This window comes from Myotis yumanensis, unplaced genomic scaffold (assembly GCF_028538775.1).
Source record: "Myotis yumanensis isolate MYYU_CA2020_CCGP unplaced genomic scaffold, mMyoYum1.0.hap1 SCAF_7, whole genome shotgun sequence".
In the NCBI taxonomy this organism is placed as follows: domain Eukaryota; kingdom Metazoa; phylum Chordata; class Mammalia; order Chiroptera; family Vespertilionidae; genus Myotis; species Myotis yumanensis.
In genome coordinates, this window is record NW_027223758.1 from 5,720,253 (window position 1) to 5,746,170 (window position 25,918).

Below are 25,918 nucleotides of genomic sequence, written 5' to 3' on the forward strand. Positions count from 1 at the left end.
CCTAAGAACAGGAACAAGACAGGGATGTCTGCTTTCACCAGTCTTATTCAACATAGCCCTGGAAGTCCTAGCCACAGAGATCAAACAAGAAAAAGAAAAAAACAGCACCAAATTGGAAAGGAGGAAGTAAAACTCTCATTATTTGCACAGGACGTGACATTGTACATAGAAAACCCTGAAGACTCCACCAAAACTACTGGATTTTATCCATGAATTTGGCAGTGGAGCAGGATACAAAATCACACCCAAAAATCAATGGCTTTTTTATACACCAGTAATGAATTCTCAGAAAGAAAAAATAAACAATCAATCCTATGTACCATTGCAACAAAAAAATTAAGATACATAGGAATAAACTTAACCAAGGAGGCAAAAGACCTGTATTTTGAAAACCACAGGACACTGAAAAAAGAGACTGAAGAAGGTAAAAACTGGTGAAAGAATATGCCGTGTATATGGGTTGGCAGAATCAACATCATAAAAAGGTCCATGCTATCCATGGCAAGCTACAGATTCAAAGCAATTGCTATTAAAATACCAACCACATTTTTCACAGATCTAGAACCAATACTTCAAAAATTTATATGGAACCAAAAGAGACCGCGTATAGCTGCAAAAAATCTCCAGAAAGAAGAGCAAAGTTGGAGGAATCACAATAAAAGATATTTCAAGTTATACTACAAAGCTACCGTAATCAAAACAGCCCGGCAATGCCACAAGGACAGGATACAGATCATAGGAACAGAACAGAGATCTCACAAATCTACCTGAGACATTATGCACAATTAATGTTTGGCAAAGGAGGCAAGAGTGTACAATAGAGTCAAGACAGTCTCTTCAATAAATGGTGCTGGGGAAATCGGACACATACATGCAAAAAATGAAACTAACCACCAACATACACCCTACACATGAATAAACACAAAAGGAAAAAAGACGTAAATGTAAGTCGGTTAATATTAGAAGTGCTAGAAGAAACCATAGGCAGCAAAATCTCAGACATATCTTGCAGCAATATGTTTACAGATACATCTCCTAGGGCTAAGGAAGCAACGGAGAAAATAAACAAATGGGACTACGTTAAAATACAAGCTTCTGCACAGCAAAGGATACCATCAACAAGACGAAAAGCAAGCCCACTGTCTGGGAGAACATATTTGGCAATGATGACACATCTGATAAAGGGTTAATATCCAGATTATATGAGGAACTCATATAATTTAATAGAAGTAACAGAAACAATCCAATTTAAAAAAGCTGTGGTACATTTCTACCATGGAATACTATGCAGCGGTAAAAAAGAATTCTTACCCTTTGAGACAGCATGGAGGGACCTGGACAGTATCATGCTGAGTGAAATAAGTCAGAGAAAGACAAGCATCACATGATCGCACTCATATGTGGAATCTAAGTAACAAAACAAACTGATGAACGGCGTAGATCCAGAGACAAGGAAGCATGGAACAGAGTGTGGAATCTCAGAAGGAAGGCCCCGGAGTGTGGGTGTGTGGGAGGTAATCAACCAAAGACATATATATATATCCACGGGGTTGGACGGAGGCAGGCTGCAGGGATGCAATGAGAGGGAAAAAGGGACATACGTAATAGTTTCAACGATAAAGAATTATTTTTTTTTTAAAAGAGCTGTTTCTGTGAAAGGATAAACAAAAGTGATGAACCGTTAGCCAGATGTATCAAGTAACAAAGAGAGAGGACCCCAATAAATACAATCTGAAATCAAAGCTAACCAATTTAGAACCACTGACTCCACAGAAATACAAAGGATTGTAAGGAAATACGATGAACACCTATATGCCAACAATCTGGACAATGTATATGAAAGTGACAAATTCCTAAAAAAATACAATCTCCCAAAACTGAATCAGGAAGAATAAAAAAAAACCTGAACAGGCCAACAACAACTGATGAAGTAGAAGCAATAATCAAAAAATTCCCAGCAAATAAAGGCCCGGGTGGGTCTGATGGCTTCACAAGGGTGTTTTACCAAATCATCAAAGAAGAACTAACATCTATACTTCTCAAACTTTTCCAAAATATCCAAGAGGAAGGAATACTTCCAACCTCTTTTATGAGGCCAGCATTACTCTAATTCCAAAACAATATAAAGACACTACAAAGAAGATGAATTACAGGCCAATATCCCTGATGAACATAGTTGCTACAATCCTCAAAAAAAAAAAAAAAATTAGCAAATCGCATGGAGCAATATATTAAAAAGATCATACCCCATTACCCAGTGGAATTTATTCTGGTGATAGAAGGCTGGTAAAATATTTGCAAATCAAAAAACATGATAATCACAACTGAAAGGCAAAAATCACATGATCTTATAAACAGAGGCAGAAAGTACATTCCACAAAAACCCACAGCCATTTTTTATAAAAACTTCCAGCAACATGGGAATACAGGGATCATATCTCAACATGATGAAGGCCATATATAACAGACCTACAGTGAACATCAAACTCAATGGGCAAAAACAAAAACCATTTTGCCTAAGAACAGGAACAAGACAGGGATGTCCGCTTTCACCACTGTTATTCAACATAGCCCTGGAAGTCCGAGCCATAGCAATCAGACAACAACAAGAAGAAAAAAACTAGCATCAAATTGGAAGGGAATAAGTAAAACTCTCATTATTGGAAAAGGACATGATATTGTGCATAGTAAACCCTGAAGACTCCACCGAAATCTACTATATGTAATCCATGAATTTGGCATTGAAGCAGGATCCAAATCAACACCCAAAAATCAATGGCCTATTTATACAACAATAATGAATTCTCAGAAAGAGAAAATAAACAAGCATTCCCATTTACCACTGCGATATAAAAATTTAGATACTTAGGAATAAACTTAACCAAGGAGGCAAAAGACCTGTATTCCGTAAACTACAGGACATTGAAAAAAGAGACCGAAGGAGATAAAAACAGGTGGAAGAATATACCACGTTCATGGGTTAGTAGAATCAACATTATTAAAATGTCCACACTATCTATGGCAAGCTACAGATTCAATGCAATCCCTATATTAAAATACCAACCGCATATGTCACAGATCTAGAACAAATACTTCAATAATTTATGTGGAACCAATAAAGACCCAATCGCTACAGCAATCTCAAGAAAGTAGAGCAAAGTTGGAGGAATCACAATAATAGATATTTCAAGTTATACTACAAAGCCATCATAATCAAAACAGCCTGGTACTGGCACAAGGATAGGCATATAGATCAAAAGAACAGAAGAGACCTCACAAATCAACCCAAGCCATTATAAACAATTAATATTTGACAAAGGAGGCAAGAGTATACAATGGAGTGAAGACAGTCTCTTCAATAAATGGTGCTGGGAAAATTGGACACATACATGCAAAAAATGAAACTAACCACCAACATACACCACATACAAGAATAAACACAAAATGGATAAAAAGCTTAAATGTAAGTCGGTTAACCTTAAAAGTCCTAGAAGAAACCATAGAAAGCGAAATCTCAGATATCTCTTGCAACAATATGTTTACGGATACATCTCCTAGGGCAAAGGAAACAAAGGAGAAAATAAACAAATGGGACTACATAAAAATACAAGCTTCTGCAGAGCAAAGGAAACCATCAACAAGACGATAAGGTAGTCCACTCTATGTGAGAACATATTTGGCAATGATACATCTGATAAAGGGTTACTATCCAGATTATATGAGAAGTTCATATAATTAACAAAAGGAAGAAAAACAATTCAATTAAAAATTGGGAAAGCACCTAAATAGACACTTCTCCAAGAGGACATACTGATGGCCCAGAGACACATGAAAGAATGCTCAAAGTCTCTATTCTTCCTATAGATGAAAATCAAAAGGACAATGAGATGCCATTTCACATCTGTCAAATGGCTACCACCAACAAATCAACAAATGACAAGTGCTGGCAAAGATGTGGAGAAAAAGGAACCCTAGTACACTGCTGGTGGAAATGCAGACTGGTGCAGCCACTATGGAAAACAGCATGGAGTTCCCTCAAGTAATTAAATATGGATCTGCCATTTGACCCAGTGATCCCACTTCTAGGAATATATCCTAAGAAACCCGAAGCACCAATCAGAAAGAAGGTATGCACCACTTTGTTGATAGCAGCACAATTTACAATAGCTGAGATCTGGAAACAGCCCAAGTGCCCATCAGTAGACGAGTTAATAAAAAAGCTGTGGTACATGTACACCATAGAATACTATGAAATGGTAAAAAAAAAAAAAAGAATCTCTTACCCTCTGAGACAGCATGGAGGGACCTGGACAGTATCATGCTGAGTGAAATAGTCAGGGAAAGACAGAGTGGATCCAGAGACACGAAAGCATGGAACAGAGTGCGGAATCCCAGAGGGGAATCCTGGAGGGATGGGTAGGTGGGAGATAATCAACCAAAGACCTTGAATGCATAGATGCATGGGAGTGGATGGGCACAGGCTGGAAGGATCCAATGGGGGGTGCGGGGGGGGGGGGGGGGAAGAGGGACATATGTAATACTTTAAAACAATAAAGATTTATTTATAAAATAATAGCTGGTTCTTTGAAAGGATAAACAATATTGATGAACCATTAGGCAGACTCAGCAAGAAACAAAGAGAGAGGACCCCAATAAATAATATCAGAAACCGAAGCGGAGAACTACACACTCACATCACAGAAATACAAAGGATTGTAAGGAAATCCTATGAACAACTATATGCCAACAAGCTGGACAATGTGGATGAAATGGACAAATTCCTAGAAAAATACAATCTCTCAAAACTGAATCAAGAAGAATCCAAAAACCTGAATCGGCCAACAACAACTGATGAAATAGAAGCAGTAACCATAAAACTCCCAGCAAACAAAAGCTTGGGTCGGAGGGCTTCACCAAACCTTCAAAGAAGAACTAACACCTCTACTCCTCACACTATCCCACAACATCCAAGGAGAAGGCACACAAGCTCTTTTATGAGGCCAGCATTACCCTAATTCCAAAACCACATGAAGACCCTACAAAGAAAGCGAATTACAGGCCAATATCCCTGGGTGAACATAGTTGCTAAAATCCTCAACAAAATATTAGCAAATCACATCCAGCAATATCTTAAAAAGATCATACACCATGACCAAGTGGGATTTATTCCAGGGATGTAAGGCTGGTACAATATTTGCAAATCAATAAACGTGATACATCACATAAACAAATTGACAGATAAAAATCACATGATCATATCAAGAGACGCAGAAAAAGCATTCAACAAAACCCAACACCCATTTTAGAAAAAACCTCCAGCAAAGCAGAAACAGAGGGAGCATATCTCAACATGGTGAAGGCCATATATGATAAACCTAGAGTGAACATTGAACTCAAAGTGTAAAAACTAAAACCATTTCCTCTAAGAACAGGAACAAGACAGGGATGTCCGCTTTCACCAGTCTGATTCAACATAGCACTGGAAGTCCTAGCCACAGAGATCAAACAAGAAGGAAAAAATGGCACCAAATTTGAAAGGAGGAAGTAAAACTCTCATTACTCCCATGTGACATGATATTGTGCATAGAACACACTGAAGACTCCTCCAAAATATTACTAGATTTAATCCTTGAATTTGACAATGGAGCAGGATACAAAATTAACACCCAAAAAGCAATGGGTTTTTCATGCACCAAAATGAATTCTCCGAGAGAGAAACTAAACAAGCATTCTCATTTACCATTGCAAGAAAAAATTAAGACACTTAGGAATAAACTTAACTAAGGAGGCAAAAGACCTATATTCAGAAAATGATAGGATGCTGAACAAATAGGCAGAAGTATATATAAACAGGTGGAAGAATATACTGTGATTATGTGTTGGTAGAATTATCATCATTAAAATGTCCATACTACCCAAGGCAATCTACAGATTCAATGCAATCCCTATTAAAATACCAACTGCATATTTCACAGATCTAGAACAAAAACTCTAAAAATTTACATGGAACCAAAATGGACTCCAAATAGCTGCCGCAATATCAAGAAAGAAGAGCAAAGTTGGAGGAATCACAATAACAGATATTTCAAGTTATACCACAAAGCCACCATAATCAAAACAGCCTGGTACTAGCATAAGAACAGGCATATAGAGCAACAGAACAGAAAGGAGACCCCAGAAGTCGACCCAACCCATTATGCACAATTAATACATGAAAAGGGAGGCAAGAGTGTATAAAGGAGTCAAGATAGTCTCTTCAATAAATGGTGCTGGGAAATTGAACACATACATGCAAAAAAATGAAACTAACCACCAACTTACACCATGCAGAAGTATAAACACAAAATGGAAAAAAAGTCTTAAATGTAAGTCAGTTAACCTTAAAAGTCCTAGAAGAAACCATAGGCAGCTAAATGGCAGACATCTCTTGCAGCAATATGTTTACGGATACATCTCCTAGGTCAATGGAAGCAAAGGAGAAAATAAACAAATGGGACTACATCAAAATACAAGCTTCTGCACAGCAAAGGAAACAATCAGCAAGATGAAAAGGGAGCCCACCTAATGGGAGAACATATTTGGCAATAATGCATCTGAAAAAGGGTTAATATCCAGAATATATAAGGAACTCATACAACTTAACAATAGAAACACAAACAACCCAATTAAAAAATGGGCAATGGACCTAAATAGATACTTCTCCAATGTGGACATAGAGATGGCCAAGAGACATATGAAACAATGCTCAAAGTCACTGATCATCAGAGAGATGCAAATTAAAACGACAATGAGGTACCATCTCACACCTGTCAGAATGGCTGCCATCAACAAATCATTAAACGACAAGTGCTGGTGAGGATGTGAAGAAAAGAGAACCCTAGTGTATTCCTGGTGGGAATACAGAGTGATGGGACTATTATGGAAAACAGTATGGAGTTTCCTCAAACTAGAAGGTGGGGGAGTTTGTGTTGGTGGGAGTTAATCAACCTAAGAACTTGAATGCCTATATGCCTGGGGTGAATGGGGGTAGGCTGGATGGATTTGATGGAGGGGAATAAGGGACATATGTAATACTCTCAACAATAAAGAATTTTTTTTAAAAAAAATAGCTGGTTCTATGAAAGGATAAACAAATTGATGAACCGTTAGCCAGACATATCAAGAAACAAAGAGAGAGGACCCGAATAAATAAAATCAGAAACCGAAGTGGAGAACTATACACTCACACCACAGAAATACAAAGGATTGTAAGGAAATCCTATGAACAACTATATGCTAACAAGCTGGACAATGTGGATGAAATGGACAAATGCCTAGAAAAATACAATCTCCCAAAACTGAATCACCAAGAATCAAAAAACCCGAATAGGCCAACAACAACTGATGAAAAGTAGCATTAATAAAAAAAAACTCCTGGCAAACAAAGGCCCGGGTCTGGAGGGCTTCATAGGGTAGTTTTACCAAACCTTCAAAGAAGAACTTACACCTATACCGCTCACACTATTCCAAAACATCCAAGAGGAAGGAACACTTCCAAGCTCTTTTTACTAGGCCAGCATTACCCTAATTCCAAAACCAGTTAGAGACACTACAAAGAAAGAGAATTTCAGGCCAGTATCCCTGATGAACATAGATGCTAAAATCTTCAACAAAATATCAGCAAATTGCATCGAGCAATATCTTAAAAAGATCATACCCCATGACCAAGTGGGGTTTATTCTGGGGATGAAAGGCGGGTTCAGTATTCGCAAGTCAAATCAACATGATACATCACATAAACAAATTGAAAGGCAAAAATCACATGATCATATCAATAGATGCAGAAAAAGCATCACACCATGCAGAAGAATAAACTCAAAATAGAAAAAAGAGCCCTAACCAGTTTGGCTCAGTGGCCTGCGGACTGAAGGGTCCCAGGTTCGATTCCGGTCAAGGGCATGTACCTTGGTTGTGGGCACATCCCCAGTAGAGGGTGTTGAGGAGGCAGCTGATCGATGTTTCTCTCTCATCGATGTTTCTAACTCTCTATCCCTCTCCCTTCCTCTCTGTAAAAAATCAATAAAATATATATTTTTTAAAAAATGGAAAAAAATCTTAAATGTAAATCGGCTAACCTTAAAAGTCCTAGAAGAAACCATAGGGCGCAAAATCTCAGACATTTATCACAGCAATATGTTTATGGATACATCTCCTAGGGCAAAGGAAATAAACAAAAAAATAAACATATGGGACTATGTCAAAATAAAAAGCTTCTGCACAGCAAAAGAAACCATCAACAAGACGAAAAGGGAGCCCACTGCATGGGAGAACATATTTGGCAATGATTCACCTGATAAAGGGTTAATATCCAAACTATACAAGGCACTCAGACAACTTAACAGAAGGAAGACAAACAAGCCAATTAAAAGATAGGCAAAGGACCTAAATAGACACTTCTCCAAGGAGGACATAGGATGGCCAAGAGACATATGAAAGAATGCTCAAAGTCACTATTCATCCGAGAGATGCAAATTAAAACGACAATGAGGTACCATATCACTCCTGTCAGAATGGCTACTATCAACAAATCAGCTGGGGAGGATGTGGAGAAAAGGGAACCCTAGTTCACTGCTGGTGGGAATGCAGACTGGTGCAGCCATTATGGAAAACAGTATGGAGTTTCCTCAAAAAATTAAATATGGATCTGCCATTTGACCCAGTGATCCCACTTCTAGGAATATATCCTAAGAAACCCGAAGCACCAATCAGAAAGAATGTATGCACCCCTATGTTCATAGCAGCACAGTTTACAATAGCTAAGATCTGGAAACAGCCCAAGTGCCCATCAGTAGATGAGTGGATAAAAAAGCTGTGGTACATTTACACCATGGAATACTATGTAGCAGTAAAAAAAGAAGAATCTCTTACCCTTTGAGACAGCATGGAGGGACCTGGAGAGTATCATGGTAAGTGAAATAAGTCATTCAGAGAAAGACAAGTATCACATGATCACACTCATATGTGGAATCTAAGTAACAAAGCAAACTAATGAATGGAGTAGATCCAGAGACATGGAAGCAGGGAACAGATTGGGGATTCTCAGAGAGAAGGCAGGGAAAGTGGATGGTTTGGAGGTAATCAACCAAGGACCTTATATGCATATATACATAACCCTTGGACACAGGCAATGGGATGGTTAAGGGCGCTGGGGGCAGGGCAGGCTCGAGGGGATCAATGGGGGAAAAAGGTGGACATATGTAATACTTTCTTTTTTTATTTTTTATTGAATCTTTATTGTTCAGATTATTACATTTGTTCCTCTTTTTACCCCCCATAACTCCCCTCCTTCCAGCTCCCACCCCACCCTCCGCCCTCACTCCCCACCCACTGTCCTCATCCATAGGTGCATGATTTTTGTCCAGTCTCTTCCCGAATCTCCCATTCCCCTTTCCCCCCCAAGAATAGTCAGTCCATTCCCTTTCTATGTCCCTGATTCTATTATAATCACCAGTTCATTCTGTACATCAGATTATTTATTCACTTGATTCTTAGATTCACTTGTTGATAGATGTGTATTTGTTGTTCATAATTTGTATCTTTACCTTTTTCTTCTTCTTCCTCTTCTTAAAGGATACCTTTCAGCATTTCATATAATATTGGTTTGGTGGTGATGAATTCCTTTAGCTTTTCCTTATCTGTGAAGCTCTTTATCTGACCTTCAATTCTGAATGATAGCTTTGCTGGATAGAGTAATCTTGGTTGTAGGTTCTTGCTATTCATCACTTTGAATATTTCTTGCCACTCCCTTCTGGCCTGCATAGTTTCTGTTGAGAAATCAGCTGACAGTCGTATGGGTATTCCCTTGTAGGTAACTGAGTTTCTTTCTCTTGCTGCTTTTAAGATTCTCTCTTTGTCTTTTGCTCTTGGCATTTTAATTATGATGTGTCTTGGTGTGGTCCTCTTTGGATTCCTTTTGTTTGGGGTTCTCTGCGCTTCCTGGACCTATAAGTCTATTTCTTTCACCAGGTGGGGGAAGTTTTCTGTCATTATTTCTTCAAATAGGTTTTCAATATCTTGCTGTCTGTCATCTTCTGGTACCCCTATAATTCTGATGTTGGTACGTTTGAAGCTGTCCCAGAAGCTCCTTACACTATCTTCGTATTTTTGGGTTATTTTTTCATTTTGCTTTTCTGGTTGGGTGTTTCTCGCTTCTTCGTATTTCAAATCTTTGACTTGATTCTTGCACTCCTCTGGTCTGCTGTTGGGAGTCTGTATAATATTCGTTATTTCAGTCAGTGTATGCTTACTTTCTAGATGGTCCTTTATCACACCATCGAGGGTCTCATTAGATTTCCTGTACATCTCATCAAGTTTATCGACAGACTCTAGAAGCCTCTTGAGAGACCTCAAAAGTGTGGTTCTGAACTCAATATCCTCCCTTGATAGTTTTGTCCTGTTTCTTTGTCTCCGCATTTTTTACACTTTCTTGGTACACCCCCTAGTGGTCTTTGTGCGCAGTCTTGTTGTAGTTAAGCCTTGATTGTTGTAGTTAATACTAGAGGGATTTGACCTCCAGGCCGACTGGCTGTGATAATCAGCTGTGTCTGCAGTGGAAGAACTTGTGTCCTCTAGAGAGGTGCTAATCTAGCCTTTGCCTGAGGCTATCCGGCAAATGCCTCTGTGCAGGGCTTGGGCGGGGCGGGTCCCACGGGATCAACAGGGCGGAGGAGGGAGCAGTTATGGCTGCTCTCAATCTGTCCCCAGGGGCTCTGCCTCTCTGTCCCAGCAACAGCTGCAAACCTCGGAGGGACCGTAGCCAGACCGTCCTGCTTCTCCCGTTTGAGCCTGGGTCCCTAGAGACTCGCCCGGATCTGGAGCTCAGAGTCTGAGGCTCCCTCTGGATTGAAACAGTCAACCGCGCCCTCAGCCACCAGCCCGCACCGCGTGCACTCCGCACCTTAGTATTTTACTTCAGCACTGTGCCTCCTCCGATTCTCGGTTCCTCCTAGTTGTAGAACTTCCACTCAGCCAGCCTTCCTGTGGTTCTGGATGATGTCTGTTCGGTCTTTTAGTTGTATTTTTGAAGTGGTTGTTCGAGGCAGCAAACTCCGGCGTTAACCTATGCTGCCATCTTGGTTTCTCCCATATGTAATACTTTCAACAATTAAAAACTATTAAAAATAATAAAAAATTTAAAAAAACCAATTTTGTGTTTAAGAAGAAAAGTTTTAAAAAAATTATGTCTTTGGGTTTTAGAGAGGTCACAAAGATGGTAATTGTTGATCTAGTCCGGAGACCAAGATGGCGGCGTAGGTAAACACCGGGGACCGCTGCCGCAAACAACCATTTCAAAAATACAACTAAAAGACTGAACGGACATCACCCAGAACCACAGGAAGGCTGGCTGAAGAGAGACTCTACAACTAGAAGGAAAGAGAACAGCAAATTCGAGGCTCAGAGGCGGCACAGTGTGGAAAATACAAAGGTACCGAGGTGCGCGCGCAAGGCGGGCTGGTGGCTGAGGGCGCGGTTGTCGTTTTCTGTCGGGAGTGAGTCGCAGACTCTGGGCTCCAGATCCGGGCGAGTCTCTAGGGACCCAGACTCAAACGGGAGAAGCGGGATTATCCAGCATCAGTTGGAACCTGAGGGCAGCTTTCTCTCCGAAGTTTGCAGCGGCTGCCGGGGTTCTGAGAAGCAGAGCCTCTGGGAACGGGACTGAGCGCGGCCATAGCTGCTCCCTCCCCCCGCCCTGTTGATCCCGCCCCGCCCAGGCCCTGCGCACAGGCATTTGCCGATCGCCTCAGGCAAAGGCTGGATTAAGCGCCTCCCCAGAAGGCAGACGTTTTCCACACAGCTGATTTCCACAGCCAGCCGGCCTGGTGGTCAAACCCCTCTAGTGTTAACTACAACAATTAAGGCTTGGCTAGAACAAGACTGCGCACAGAGAGAACACAAGGGGGTGCACCAAGAAAGCATAAAAGATGCGGAGACAAAAAAACATGACAGAAATGGAGGATATGGAGCTAAGAATCGCAATTTTGAGGGCTTGCCATAAATTTCTGCAGAACCTCACGAAAACTAATGAGACCCTCGATGCTACGATAAAGAAATTAGAAAGTAAGCATACACGGACTGAAATAAAGAATATTATACCCAATAGCAGACCAGAGGAGCACAATAATCAAACAAAAGATTCGACAAAAAACACCCAATTGGAAAAGCAAAATGAAAAAAGAATCCGAAAGTGTGAAGATAGTGTAAGGAGCCTCTGGGACAGCTTTAAGCGCACTAATGTTAGAATTATCGGGGTGCCAGAAGATGAGAGACAGCAAGATATTGAAAACCTATTTCAAGAAATAATGGCAGAAAACTTCCCCCATCTGGAGAAAGAAATGGACTTACAGGTCCAAGAAGCGCAGAGAACCCCAAACAAAAGGAATCCAAAGAGGACCACACCAAGACACATCATCATTAAAATGCCAAGAGCAAAAGACAAAGAGAAAATCTTAAAAGCAGCAAGAGAAAGAGGCTCAGTTACCTACAAGGGAATACCCATACGACTGTCAGCTGATTTCTCAACAGAAACTTTGCAGGCCAGAAGGGAATGGCAAGAAATATTCAAAGTGCTGAATACCAAGAACCTACAACCAAGATTACTTTATCCAGCAAAGCTATCATTCAGAATTGAAGGTCAGATAAAGAGCTTCACAGATAAGGAAAAGCTAAAGGAGTTCATCACCGCCAAACCAGTATTATATGAAATGCTGAAAGGTATCCTTTAAGAAGAGGAAGAAGAAGAAAAAGGTAAAGATACAAATTATGAACAACAAACATGCATCTATCAACAAATGAATCTAAGAATCAAGTGAATAAATAACCTGATGTACAGAATGAACTGGTGATTATAATAGAATCAGGGACATAGAAAGGGAATAGACTGACTATTCTTGGGGGGAAAAGGGGTGTGGGAGATGCGGGAAGTGACTGGACAAAAATCATGCACCTATGGATGAACACAGTGGGTGGGGAGTGAGGGTGGAGGGTGGGGTGGGAGCTGGAAGGAGGGGAGTTATAGGGGGAAAAAAGAGGAACAATTGTAATAATCTGAACAATAAAGATTTAATTAAAAAAAAAAAAAAAAAAAAAAAAAAAAAAAAAAAGATGGTAATTGTTGCTGGGGGTCAGCCAGGTTGGGAAAAGGTACATGTAGGAAGAAAGGGAGGACCCTACCCTGGGCACGGTGTCCTCTGTAGATAGTAGGCTAGCAGATCCAAGAGCCCCTCAGCCTTCCTGTTATATCCCACCCATTCAGAGAATAAAAACGGCCAGAAATTCTAGAAGAAAACCTCACTTCAGTATGCTGCCTGCTAGTGATCTGTATCTTAGAAGAAGTATCTGCAACCCAAGACAGAAACCAGCCCAATTTTCTTGTTCAGTGCAGCAGTCCAAATTGTTGTCCTTGAGTTAGCAAGTTAAGCTAAAAGGTGTTATGCTAGACACTCGAGGAGGCAAAGTAAGTGGTTCTTTGCAGTTGTTTACTTGTTTTTAAAATACTTTACTCAATAGAGAATTGTGAGCATTTGAGTTTTTTGCAAATCACAAATATATTTTAATGTGTCTGGGGACTGCCTGTTAGACAGAAAACTTTTGAGTACTCCAGGAAAGTAAAAAACTGCTTCCTGTACAGAGTTCCAAAAAGTGGAGTTATTTTTTCCTATTGGGTATTCTCAAGGCAGGGCCACACCCACCCCATCTAAGACCAGGGGCCTGTCTGGCCTGGACTGGCAGCAGGGTCTCTGTCCCTCCAGGACGTCCAGGAGGATGTGCTGGAACAGTCAGACAGGTTCACAGGAGCCTGCCAGGCCAGGTGAAGCTGCCCTTCACTTGTACCAGGTGGCTGCATCCCAGTCAGATGCCCTGCTACCCTGTGATCATTCTGCATCACATGCTCCCCACTTACGTCCTGTCCATGGTTCTCCCCATCCTATGTTGTGTGCCATGTGTTTAGTCCCAAGGCCCTCCAAGCGGTTGTGAATGGCAACAAATTATTACACAGAGATAGGTGCCAAGGTGAGGCCCAAGGCCCCTCATAGACCCAGCTCCTGTCAAAGGATGAAGCACGGTTCCCACGATCATCCCATCCACTCTACACACCTGTGACATGATTTCAAGGCAACGTATCAAGTGCTAGAACCAAGTTAGCGATGTGGCAGGGGAACCCTCACACTTCCCCATCTATCGATCAGACTCTCCCAAGGGTACATTAGCTTTCAAGAGCCCAATGAAGCGATTAATGGCCACTCCCATGGCACTCTGCACATTTTAGGCACACAGTAAACACTTGTGGATTTTTCTCAGTGGGCTCTGGCAATGCAGGTTTCTATGACTGTAATTTAATTTAATTCTTTGGCATCTTGGATGTGGTTTGCTACCAGCTCTTTCTCTCTGGTGCACCTTCTAACTCAGATGCAACATTTGTCAACTTGAGGACAATCTGTCCATGAGATGAATTAGAGTGAAAGTTAAGTACTACGCCTTTGGTTGTTTCTCCCATCACACCATTTCTAGAAGCCTGTGTGAATGAACTGCTCCTCCCCTGCCCCCGAGTCCTGCACAAGGGGGAGGGGAGCCTCCTGGACTGGAGTGCCCTCCTCAGAGTCACTGTGAATACCCCCATGGGAAGCAGCAGCCAGTCTGGATTCTGTCCAGTCAGGCTCCTTAGGCTGTGAGAGCCGACACTGTATGAGCTAGGAAGAAAGATTTAACCAATAAACACCATTATAAGGACTATTTTAATCCAGTGGAAGGATATGCTTTCAAAAGTCCATACAATATTTTTTGTATATAAGTAGACCCTTCTAATTACAAATGAAACAGATCTATTTCAATTTACTGCTTATAGCTGAGTCCAATAAAATGGAATTCCCCTAAAAGTATTCTTATACTTGTAGCTTTTAGTTTCTACCATCTTGCACTCGAAGGGCTTGGCCCAAATAGTCTGTGTGGTTCAATCTCTCCCCTCCTCCCTCCTCCCATCAGGGGTCTCGGGACAGGGTGTTTGGAAGCTCGGACTGTGGAGGGAGGGAGCTTGAGGGTTTGACGGGTCCACACCTCCTGTCCCCGTGTTTATTGACGTTTGCCCCACACCAGGAAAGGACAGGCTCTCTGAAATGCATGTGCCCTGTCCTCACCCCCCAGGTCCTTTCTCCAGGAGGCCTGTCACAGCCTCAACTCCTACTGACGCGGAGGTGGCGCTCCCATGAAGCCCCCTGTTCCTGCCCAAGGCCTTGGGGGCTCCAGCTGCCATCCAGCTGCAGCACCAGCTCTGATGACACCCCACCTTCCACAGGGCCCTGTGGAGAGAGTGACGCCCAGCCTCTGAGCTGGCCCCGCTGGAATCGCTTGGGGCTTCCCCAGCTCCGGCACCGGCACCGGTGGCGGGTGCTTTTGCACGAGCGCTCTTACGAGAGGGTGGCGTCTCCTGCTCTGTGCAGACTGACGAGCAAACAGGCTTTTCTGTTTAAAAGTTAGTGTCAACCCTCTAATTTCATAGACAAGAAAACAAGAGGACACCAGGCCCAAACAGAATTTAGGACAGCCCCGCTGCTGACGGCCTCTCCCACATTAAACATGGAGTCCCCACCCACAGTTTTGCCGCTGGCTGCCAGTATTAGGGATGACAGATATGTGGCCGCCACCCTTGTGTCCTCCCAGTGAACTGGAGGTCCTCCCCAATTCCTCCTATTTCCAAACAGAAGTGTCCTCAGCCACCTGAGGGGTCCCCTGGAGGCAGGAGGCTGTGCCCCTGGCTGAGAGCCTGCACTCTGGGGCCGGGGAGGAGGCGCAGAGAGGAAGTCTGCAGGACGTCTCTGGGCGGCTCCTCACTGTTGGGCTGGGGAGAACGGCTTCTCTCCCTGATGCTGGATAATCAAGCCGCATTAGAAGGATGAGAACTTGACCTTTCCCTCTTGCCAAAAGAAACGAAGCCATTTTTGAGCATTTTCAGCATAAAAAGACAATGTCTTAAAATCACTGTCCCGAGGCTCGCGTGTGAGGGGTGGGCTGGGAGAGCTGTGTTACCTGCCTGCAGGGCAGCAAGTTGACTTAGCAGGCAGCCGGGGTCAGGAGAAGTGAGCAGGGGAGGCAGAGCTCCCAGAAAAACAGCGCCCACCGGCCTTCAGCAGCCACGGGCCAGCCCCGCTGCTCTCCAGCCTCTGCCGGCGCACTGGGGAGCCTGTTAGCCTGTAAGTGCTTGCCGTCGAGTGTGCATGTGTGTGAACATTCACATGTTCATCAGACCATTTGCAATGACTCTGCCTCTCTCGCCTCCACTTTTCAGGCCACTCTCATGGTCAGATATTTGCCACGGTTTGGATTTTTTCTCCAGACCCTGGATATGCTGTCCTAACCCTCCACAGGGAAAAGCCATTTTCTCTGCCAAACGTAACTGGGATTGAGAGGAAGGATGCTGATCCTGTGCGGCCTCCTGCAGGCGCTCATCCGGTCTTCCCCGGCTCCACATGAACGTGCATGGGCCTCAGAGGAGCGGCGACTGTCGGCTTCATTCTCCACGAGTCACCGTTTGTTAGTAATTACAGTGAGAGGTGGGTTGGCTGCGGACAGAGTCACCGTCCCAAAAATCCAGATGAGGAGCCTGAGACTCCATGCTGCTGGACCGTCTCCTCCTGGGACATCACACGGCAGAGGCTGACCACGACACTGCTGACGTCTGCTGCAGCCTCCACCGCGTCTGCTCTCGGAGTGTATTTTCTATTTAGTGAAGTTTTAAATCACTGGGTTGGACACTTTCCCGTCCCCGGGGAAACTCCCACAGGGTGTGCGCAGCAGCTGAATTCCTAAGCAGCTCACTCCGACGCAGGTCTTGCACAGGTTGGCCCTTGAGTGCGTCCTTGCACTCACCTGGGTGGGGCCTGCCTGCGCAGCAAGCCCTCCCCCTTGGTCCGGACCGCCCCCTGATGACCTCAGGGCCCCTCGCTCCACCCCAGCCCCACCGTGTCGCACACCTCAGAGCCTCTTCCCAACACCTTTGCTGTCCCTTCCAGGAAACCCCCTCTCCATCTCCTGCCAGATCCTTGTCTCTCCTTCTGCTTCTTTCCCACGGAAGGCTGGATGGTGGGGAAGTGACCTAGACAGGACTCAGAGGTCAGAACTGTCCACCCGCTGTTCACAATGCTGGTGCACCCTCCTTCCAGCTGGCTCTCTCCCAGGCACCCCTGGGCACCCCTGGCTTGCTCCTCTGTGCAGTCACCATTCTAGGGGTAGGGAACACACAACGAAACCCCACTCTTAGGCTGAGGCACCCCGACATCAGGTCTCAGGACGGTGGACAGTGTGGAGATGAACAGCAGAGGGTGACTCTGGTACCTCATGCCCCGTTCCCATCCCAGAGACCCTCCTGGGGCCCAGAGTCACCTGTTTGGTTTTGGAGTGGCGCCCGGATCAACATTTTTAGGAGACTACGAGAGCCTCTGCTGACCATCCCACCTACCCATCTACCCATCCACTGACTGTCATCCTACCTACCATGTATCCTTCTCCCCCCGCCCCGCCCCATACCCTTGCTCATCTGTAGGGCTCTCGTACATCACTTTCCCATTCCCGATGCTGCTCCCCCTCTACCCAGCACTGCACCCTCACCACGGCCCATCGCCAGGCCCGGCGCATCCTCCTCAGTGGGCAGGTGAGGAACCTGGAGCTTGGAAACAGGGAACTTGCTTCGTGACGAACAGTGAGGACCTGAACCTGGCGCCATCCTACCACTCAGAGTCTTCATTCTGCATCTGAGTGGCCTCTGGGTGAGATCCTCAAGAGCCTCTGACTGGGTTAGAGTTACAGGGTCCAATCACGGGCAGCCAGCCCTCCCCGAGGTGGACATGAAGGTGTTGAGAGAAAGAAGCATGGCATCTACTCAAACACCAGAACAGCTTCCTTCTGTGCTTCTTGCAAATACAGGTTTTGGGAAAATGAACTCGTGTTTAGTCCTCAGTTGCCCCATGTGTCAAACCAGGGAGCTCCCAGAACCTTCTAGCTGGTGCTGAGGTGTGCTTCCACCAGGAGGGTGGCCATCAACATCACCCTCTCCCCTACAGGATCCACCACCCCACCGCCAGCTCTTCTACAACCTCACCCAGCCCCAGGTCAGCCCAGCGCATGACATATTTGTCCTCCCTTCCCGGTGGAGGGCTGGACTCGCATCATCCTCTCTGGGCCTGGGCCGCTGGGGTGAGCCAGCGAGCCTGGGCCCACGCACCTCTCTCGGACCACCGCTCAGCACTTAGGCTTTCTGGGAACCACTGTCCAGAACTCTGGGTTCATGGAGCTGCAATTTCCCTGTGTTGTTGGAGGTGGGGGGGGGGGGGGGGCATCAGTTATCCTTAATAACCAGGCAGACGACAGGACAGCTTTGCCCTCGGCTCTTAATAGCAAAGAGTGGTCTCCCTCTCCCTCTCTTCTTAGAATAGCAATTCCACTGACTCCATTACTGAAATGGCTCTTGCCTTCCATGCCCTGTCCAAGTTGCTATGTCGTTGTTTTATTGCTTCTCTGAAAAGCTCCTACTAATTAAGGTGAAAGCCAGATACAGATGGGGCTGGGCTGCAGCGCGAGGTACAGGCCCCTCACTGAGCTGGCTGTGTGGGCTTCACTCGGGGCCCTGTGCTGCCACCTCCTCCTTGCCCAGGGATCCTGTCCTTCCTTGAGAATTCACCAAGGCCTGCACCATCAACCCAAGAACTGGGACGTTTGCCAACCAGAAGGGGCTGGAGGGAGAGACCAGACTGCCCCTCAGAACTCTCAGTCAGGCCTGTGTGCAGACAGTGGGAGCAAAGTCGCCCCAGCTTGGGACCTCGGGTAAACGTCCACCTGTGTCCTGGTCTCACAGAAGTGCTCAAGGCAGCCCCAGCCACCCAGGGGCTGCACATTCAGTGGAGGAAGTGGGACATGCATCTCTCCATCTGGGAACCGCAAACCACACCTGAGCCAGAGGATGTCCAGGGTCCCAGGGCCATGCAGCCAGTCAGGTCCGGGCTGTGCAGGGGATGGCCACTCTGCTGGGGCCAGGGGAGGGGAGGCCAGGAGAGTTTTCTGGAGTCAGGAGACAGTAGACCAAGGCCTTGAGGGCCAAGTCAAAGGAGAACAAGAGAGAAAGAGGAGCAATGCTCCCCCCCCATTTCCTGAGGGCAGTGGAGAAGGGACCCCTGTGTAGGGGGTGAGCAGAATGAGGCCAGCAGGAATTAGAGGCTAGTGCCAAGCTCAGGTTTGGGGGTGGAGGGGCCTCTGAAATCCAGGCTAAAGAGGAGGATGTCTCCCTGAGCATCAGTGTCTGCTCAGGCCTGGCCCTCTTCCGACGCCGCTCTCTGGCCACAGTAGAAACACTCAGCCTCTGGTCCCGCCAAGTCACTCTCAGAGGACGAGGTGCCCGACGCGCTCCTGGCAATGGTGCTCATGCTGTCCGGCGCACTGACAGTGGACCGGGCCCTCCACCTGCGGAAACCGTAATCGGGAAGCGTGCTTTCATCTCGCCGGGCAGGCATCACTGAGGGACCTTTGCTGCCTTATCTGGCCTTTCTCTTTGTCCCCAAAATAAATAAAAAAATTAAAGAAAGACCCACCTGCCAGGGAAGCATCTGCAATTCCAAAGGAGTGAGAGGTGGGAGGCTCGACAGCTGATGCATCTGGGCTGAGCTTGGATATCAGCTTGAGGAATATTTATCGGCCTCATCAACTTCCTCCAGCAAGACTCCCCCAGGGACCACTCTAGCTCAGCCCAGCTGCACTCTCTCCCTCCCTACAAAAAAGGCAAACACCGGGCCTGCCAGGGAAGGGACAAGGTGGTGCCCAGACCTGCTGAGAATGGCAGGCACACAAGGTGGCATCAACCTACTGCCCCCAGGCCTGGGGCTCTAAGCCCAGATTTGGAGACATAACCCTCCCCACCCATGGGTGCACCCCCGGGTCTCACACCAAATTTCTCTCTGGGCAGAGATATTTGCTGCAAGCTTTCTGGGGGCTCATTTCTCCCCGTTCTGCCAAGAGGAATGTCAAGAGCTTCCCAAGGCCCCTCTGACGAGGCAGATTGGTTGGCCCAATGAAGAAGATTTAAGGATTATCTTAATAATAAATCAGCAGCCAGGCAGCAGGCAGCCTAGAGGGGCGAGATTTCAGCACCTGCAGCTGTGGCTGTGGCTTCTTTGTCAAGAACAGATGAGGGGAAAATAAAAACTCGCCTTTTACAGGAAACCAAAGGGAGTCCAGGTGTCCCCAGGGGTCACCTGCAAATCAAATCATTTGGTGAAAGGTAGTTTTATTTTTCCTTCCTTTCTCCCCAAATAACAACAATTCTTGAAAGAATAACCCCAGTTCTCCTCTTGGCTTTGATGAACCCAGGGAGCTGTGTGGGTCCTGAGGGTCCCAGCGGCTGCCCGGAGGCCCCCCTCCTCGGTGGGAGGTGCACGCCAGCCATGGCCGGCTCACCAGCATCTCGGGCATCTGCAGGTTTCATCTCAATTCTGTGGCTTAGGCCTGGGCCTGGTGAAATGCACCTGTTTCGGCCTGTGTGCCTATGAGGTCAAGTGCGGCTCCCCAAATTGGATCCCTGGCAATTTTCTGACCAAAACCTTCAACTTCATCAACCTCATCTTGTTCAATGGGTGAGGAGACAACCAACTTCATACACATCTGGCTGGGACTCGCCAGGAGCGGCAGGGCCCCTCCAGGAGGGCCCCGCTGGCTGTTTCCATGTTCTCCGGACTCTCTCCTCTCTTCACTTTGCTCACACTCGTCTCTCACGAACGCCTTCTCCTCTCTGCTCCACGTTGGGGGCAGACGCTGAAGCTGTGAAACACGGAGTTGGGGGCATCGTCACCTCGCTGTGGTTTTCCTCGTGTGGCTCCCTGGTTTTCACGTCCCTGCCGAAGATGGTGGGTGACTGGCCAGCCAGCTGTGCCCGTGTCTGTCGATAGCATCAGTGCTCACGAGGGGTTTGCAGTGCAGGAGGAAGGGGGTGATGCTTCGGGAGGGGCTTGCCGGCACCTACTCCCCACGCTGTGGTGCTGTGTTTGGATTCAGAGCTCAGACCTGCCACTGCCCTATGTTCTTGCTGTCCTTCTCCCGACATACCCTTCCCATCTCCCACACCTGCCGCCTCTTCTCCAGGTCCGGCCTCTGAGCGTCCCTGAGCACCTCTGCTCACCCCAGCTGTGCGTCACCCAGAGAGAATGGAGCCCCTTGAGCACAGGGCGCGATTCTGTGCCCCTCTGCCTCCGTCGGCAGCACCCCACTGTCCTCCTTTCTCTCGGACCCCAATTTCCCATGAGCTCCCAGCAGCAGAACCTGGTCCCCTTCAGACACAGACCATGACCGGCTGACCCAGCAACCCCACTGCCTCTCAAGCCCAAAGAAACCACCGGGCATCCAGTTCCCACCTGTGTGTTCCTTCCGGATTCCTACCAGATGGTAAGACTGTGTAACACGGCAATTGTTAAAGCGGGACGGACCTGGCACAGGAAAGGGAGGCGAAATCAATGCAACAAGAGCATGAAGACGAACTCCAATGACGATGAGCGATGGCGCCCTGTCCAGGAGCAGGTTCCCTTTTCCTCACCTTGCTCCGCAGCCTGCATGCAGTTCCTAGCAAACTACAAACCCCAGGACCTCATTCTCACCAAGAGCCAAAGTCACGCCAGTCTGCTATGGGGCATCGATCCCGCCAACCGAGCAGCTATGGTCAGGGAACTAGCCAACACCACCTGCATCTACATCACCATTTCTGTCTCCATCACCACCTGCATCTACATCACCATCTCCATCTGTACCATCCAGAAGAAACCTGGCATCACCCAATCCACAGCCCTGTCTGAACCCCCTGCTGTTCGTGGATCTCACCGATAAACATTAGGAAGCTCTGAGCCACATTTCAAAAATGATCATAACGACTGACCTTAAAAGAGGACCACGGAGGGATCGGGAACTCTGTCCGGATGTCTGTCCTTCTTTCCTTCCTTTCCTTTTCTCCTTGCTGTCTTCTGTTCTCTTCTCTCTTTCAAAAAACAATTTCTATTTTGAGTTTATCCATTGTTGCCAGTCTTTCATTATGATTAACATTTTAGGATTAATTTACTCTTGTTTTTAATTTTATAAAAGTATAATTGAGAGACATTGAGGAAAGTGTGTACGTATGTATATATCTGTATAAGTAAAATAAGTGCAAAGTTGGTAACTTTTCACAAGCAGAAAACGTGTGTAACCAGCACCCAGATCAAGAAACAGAACTTCCTGTCCCCTTCAGAGCACCTCACTTCCCCTCAGCTCCACCCTGCTCCCAAGGGAAGCCACCACCTGGACCTCTAACAACACAGATTAGGTTTTATTTAATTTAATTTATTTGTTTTTAAAATCAGTCACTGTGATTTGTTTTATTTTGTGAGACACAATACCAGAATAAAACAAATACCATTTGTTTCAGTTTTAATAGGATTAGAAAGAACCTGTTTCAAAAGTAGACTTGCTGAGGGACAAACTATGCTACTTGTCCCAAATTATTTTGACATTATGTTAATAGGCTTTTAATTTATCACCTTTTTACTTCATGGTCTATTTGTGTAATGCTATAGATTTTCTCAGGAACAACTTTGGAACATTAAATGGGGTATATGAAAGCATAAGTATGCCAGCTGAAGGTCGAACAATATGTATTCGTAATAACATTTTTATTGAGGCTAAATTTATATACAGTAAACTCACAATTTGATGAGTTTTGAGTAATGTAAATACCCCTGTAACAACCACTCTAATCAAGACAGCTATTTCTATTGTTCCAGAAAGTTTCCTTCTAGCTCATACTGACTACAACCACTGTTCTTATCAATTATTGTAAATCAATCTTCCCTGTTCATGACCTACATATACATGTAATCACAGAATATGTACTCATTTGTACAACACACTGCTTTTCAGATTCATCTATATTCCTGCAGGTATTGGCTGGCTGTTCTTTTCTTTGACCAAGGAGCATCTCATTGTATAAATATATACAATTTAGTCACTCACCTATTCATAGACATTTGCGTTGTGCCCATGTTTATGGATACATGTTCTCCTTTTTCTTGAGCAAACACCTAGTATTGGAATTGTTTCCTGATGGGGTAGTTGTATGTTTAACTTTCTAAGAAACTTAGAAACCGTTTCCAAAGTAGGTACATCATCTGGCACTCCCGGCAGCAACACATGAGAGCTCTACTTCCTCCACATCCTCACCAACAGCAGATATTAGCAATCCTCTGAGTCGTGACCGTTCTGATGGATGTGAGTGGCACCTCATTGTGTTTTTTAAAACTGTGTTTCCCTGATGACTGATAATATCCACTTTACATATGCTTATTGTCCATTTGTATATCTTCTTTTGTGAAGTGCCTTTTTAAGTCATGTTCTGTTGTGTGTTTTTCTGTTATTGAATTGTAAGAATTCTTTAAATATTCTGATGTAAGTCTTCTGTCAGATCTATGCATTAAAAATATATTCTCCTAATCTGTGACATGCCTTTTCATATTCTCAATGTTGAATTTTGATGAGCGGAGGTTTTTAATCTTGCAGTCTAATTTGTTAATATTTCTTTTCGTGGTTAGTACTTTTTGTGTCCTCTTTAAGAAATTTTTGCCTACCTCAAGTTCATGAAGATATTCTTGTATGTACTCTGCTGGAATCTTTATACTTTTAGCTTTTATGTTTAGGTCTATGATCTAGGTCTAATTTTTATGTGTGTTGTGAAGTATACTTTTTAAAATCCTCACTCGAGGATATTTTTTCTATTGATTTCTAGAGTGAGTGGAGGGAGGGAGGGAGGAAAGAGGAAGAGAGAAAGAGAGGGAGAGAGAGAGAGAGAGAGGGAGAGAGAGAGAGAGAGAGAGAGAGAGAGAGACAGACAGACATGAGAGACACACATAGATTGGTTGCCTCCCGCAGGCATGCAACCAGGGCCAGGGATTGAGCTTGCAACTGAGGTATAAGCCCTTGACTGGGAAATCAAACCCGGGACCCTTTTGGTCCATGGGCCAATGCTCTAACCACTGTGCCACCGGCCAGGGCAAGACTTATTTTTTGAACACATTTTCCTAATCCTCTAGGAAATATCTGCTAAAAAATATTTCTTTCTCATTGAAGGTGCCATTGCCTTTGTAAAAAAAAAATAAAAATCAGTTGACTGTAAATCTATCTCTGGGTTCTTTATTATAATCCATTGGTCCATTACTCTATGATTTCAATACCACACCATTTTGATTACTGTCGCTATTGATACATTTTAAAGTCAGGAGTTCTCCTATTTCAGTGATGGCGAACCTTTTGAGCTCGGCGTGTCAGCATTTTGGAAAACCCTAACTTAACTCTGGTGCCGTGTCACATACACAAATTTTTTTGATATTTGCAACCATAGTAAACCAAAGACTTATATTTTTGATATTTATTTTATATATTTAAATGCCATTTAACAAAAGAAAAATCAACCAAAAAAATGAGTTCACGTGTCACCTCTGACACACGTGTCATAGGTTCGCCATCACTGTCCTATTTGGTTGTTTAATTTTCAAGATTGTTTTGGCTATTCTAGGTCCTTTGTATTTTCATTGAAATTTTAGAAACAACTTGTCAATTGTACAAAAAACCTTGTTGATATTTGGATTGGAATTGTGTTAAAACTATAAACAACCATGATCCAATTTGGAGAGAAGTTTCAACAATATTGAGTCTCAAAGTCATGAACATGGGTTTATCTATCCATTTAGATCTTTAAATTCTCTTAGCATTGTTTTCTACTTTTTAATATATAGGTCTTACATACCTTTAGTTAAAGTTATAATTAAGTATTTTATGTTATTATCAATGGAATTGTTTTAAATTTTCATTTCCAATTATTTGCTGCTGGAAAAAATTGATTGGGTTTACATATTGAGTTTGTATCCTATGACCTTATTAAAGGTATTTATTACTCCTGGTAATATTTTTGTATACTCTTTAAATTTTTTCACATAAATAATTATGACATCTATAAGTATAGGGAGGCTTGTTGTTTCTTTCCAGTCTCTACAACTTTTATTTTTCTTGCCTATGACACTAGCTAGGCATTTCAGTACAGTGTGGAATGAGAATGATGAGAATAGACATTCTTGCCTTGTTTCCAATCTTAGGAGAACAGCTTTTAATATTTCAGCAATAAATATGATGTTAACTAGAATTTTCACAAGTCCCTTATCAAGGAAAAGTTCTCTTCTTGTCCTAGTTTGCTGACAGTTTTGGTCATGAATAGGCACTAAATTCTGTCAGGTACCTTTTCTGTATCTTTTAAAATGATCATATGGTTTTACTCATTTGTTTTGTTAATGTGATGAATTATATCAGTTGGTTTTTAAATGTCATATCTTTGCATTTCTTCCTTGGACAAACTACTTCATTATGATGTATTACCATTATATGTATCACTGGGTTTAATTTTCTAATATTATGTTAGGGATTCTTTGCATCTGTTTCATGAGGAATTTTGGTCTGTAGTCTTTTTTATAATGTCTCTGTCAGGTTTTGGTATCAGGATTAGGCTGGCTTCCTGAATGAAAGAGTTTGTGTCAGAGCGGTATTATTTCTCCCCTGTGTGTTTGGTAGTGATCACTAGTAAGGCACTCTGGACCTGGATTTCCTTGTGGGAAGAATCCAATAACAAATTCAATTTCATTCATAGATATTGGGCCATTCAAAGTATCTACTTCAAGTTGTATCAGTTTTGGTAACTGGTGTTTTTCAAGGAATTGGTCCACCTCATATAAGTTTCAAACTCACTGGCATAGAGCCTCCCAAAATAATTATTTTATGTCTGTTGGATCTATAATGATATTCTCTCTTTAATTTCTGATACTGGTAGTTGGTTAGTCCCCAC

The 25,918-nt window shown here is 44.3% G+C and overlaps 1 long non-coding RNA gene across 1 annotated transcript in view; it reads right to left on the reverse strand.

Moving 5' to 3' along the window:
- LOC139013593 (uncharacterized) overlaps window positions 1-25,918 on the reverse strand; it is a 120,234-nt gene that overhangs the window by 64,344 nt on the left and 29,972 nt on the right. Inside the window, exon 3 of the long non-coding RNA XR_011472088.1 lies at window positions 21,938-22,036. This is a non-coding gene — a long non-coding RNA (uncharacterized lncRNA). The remainder of the gene's footprint in view (window positions 1-21,937; window positions 22,037-25,918) is intronic.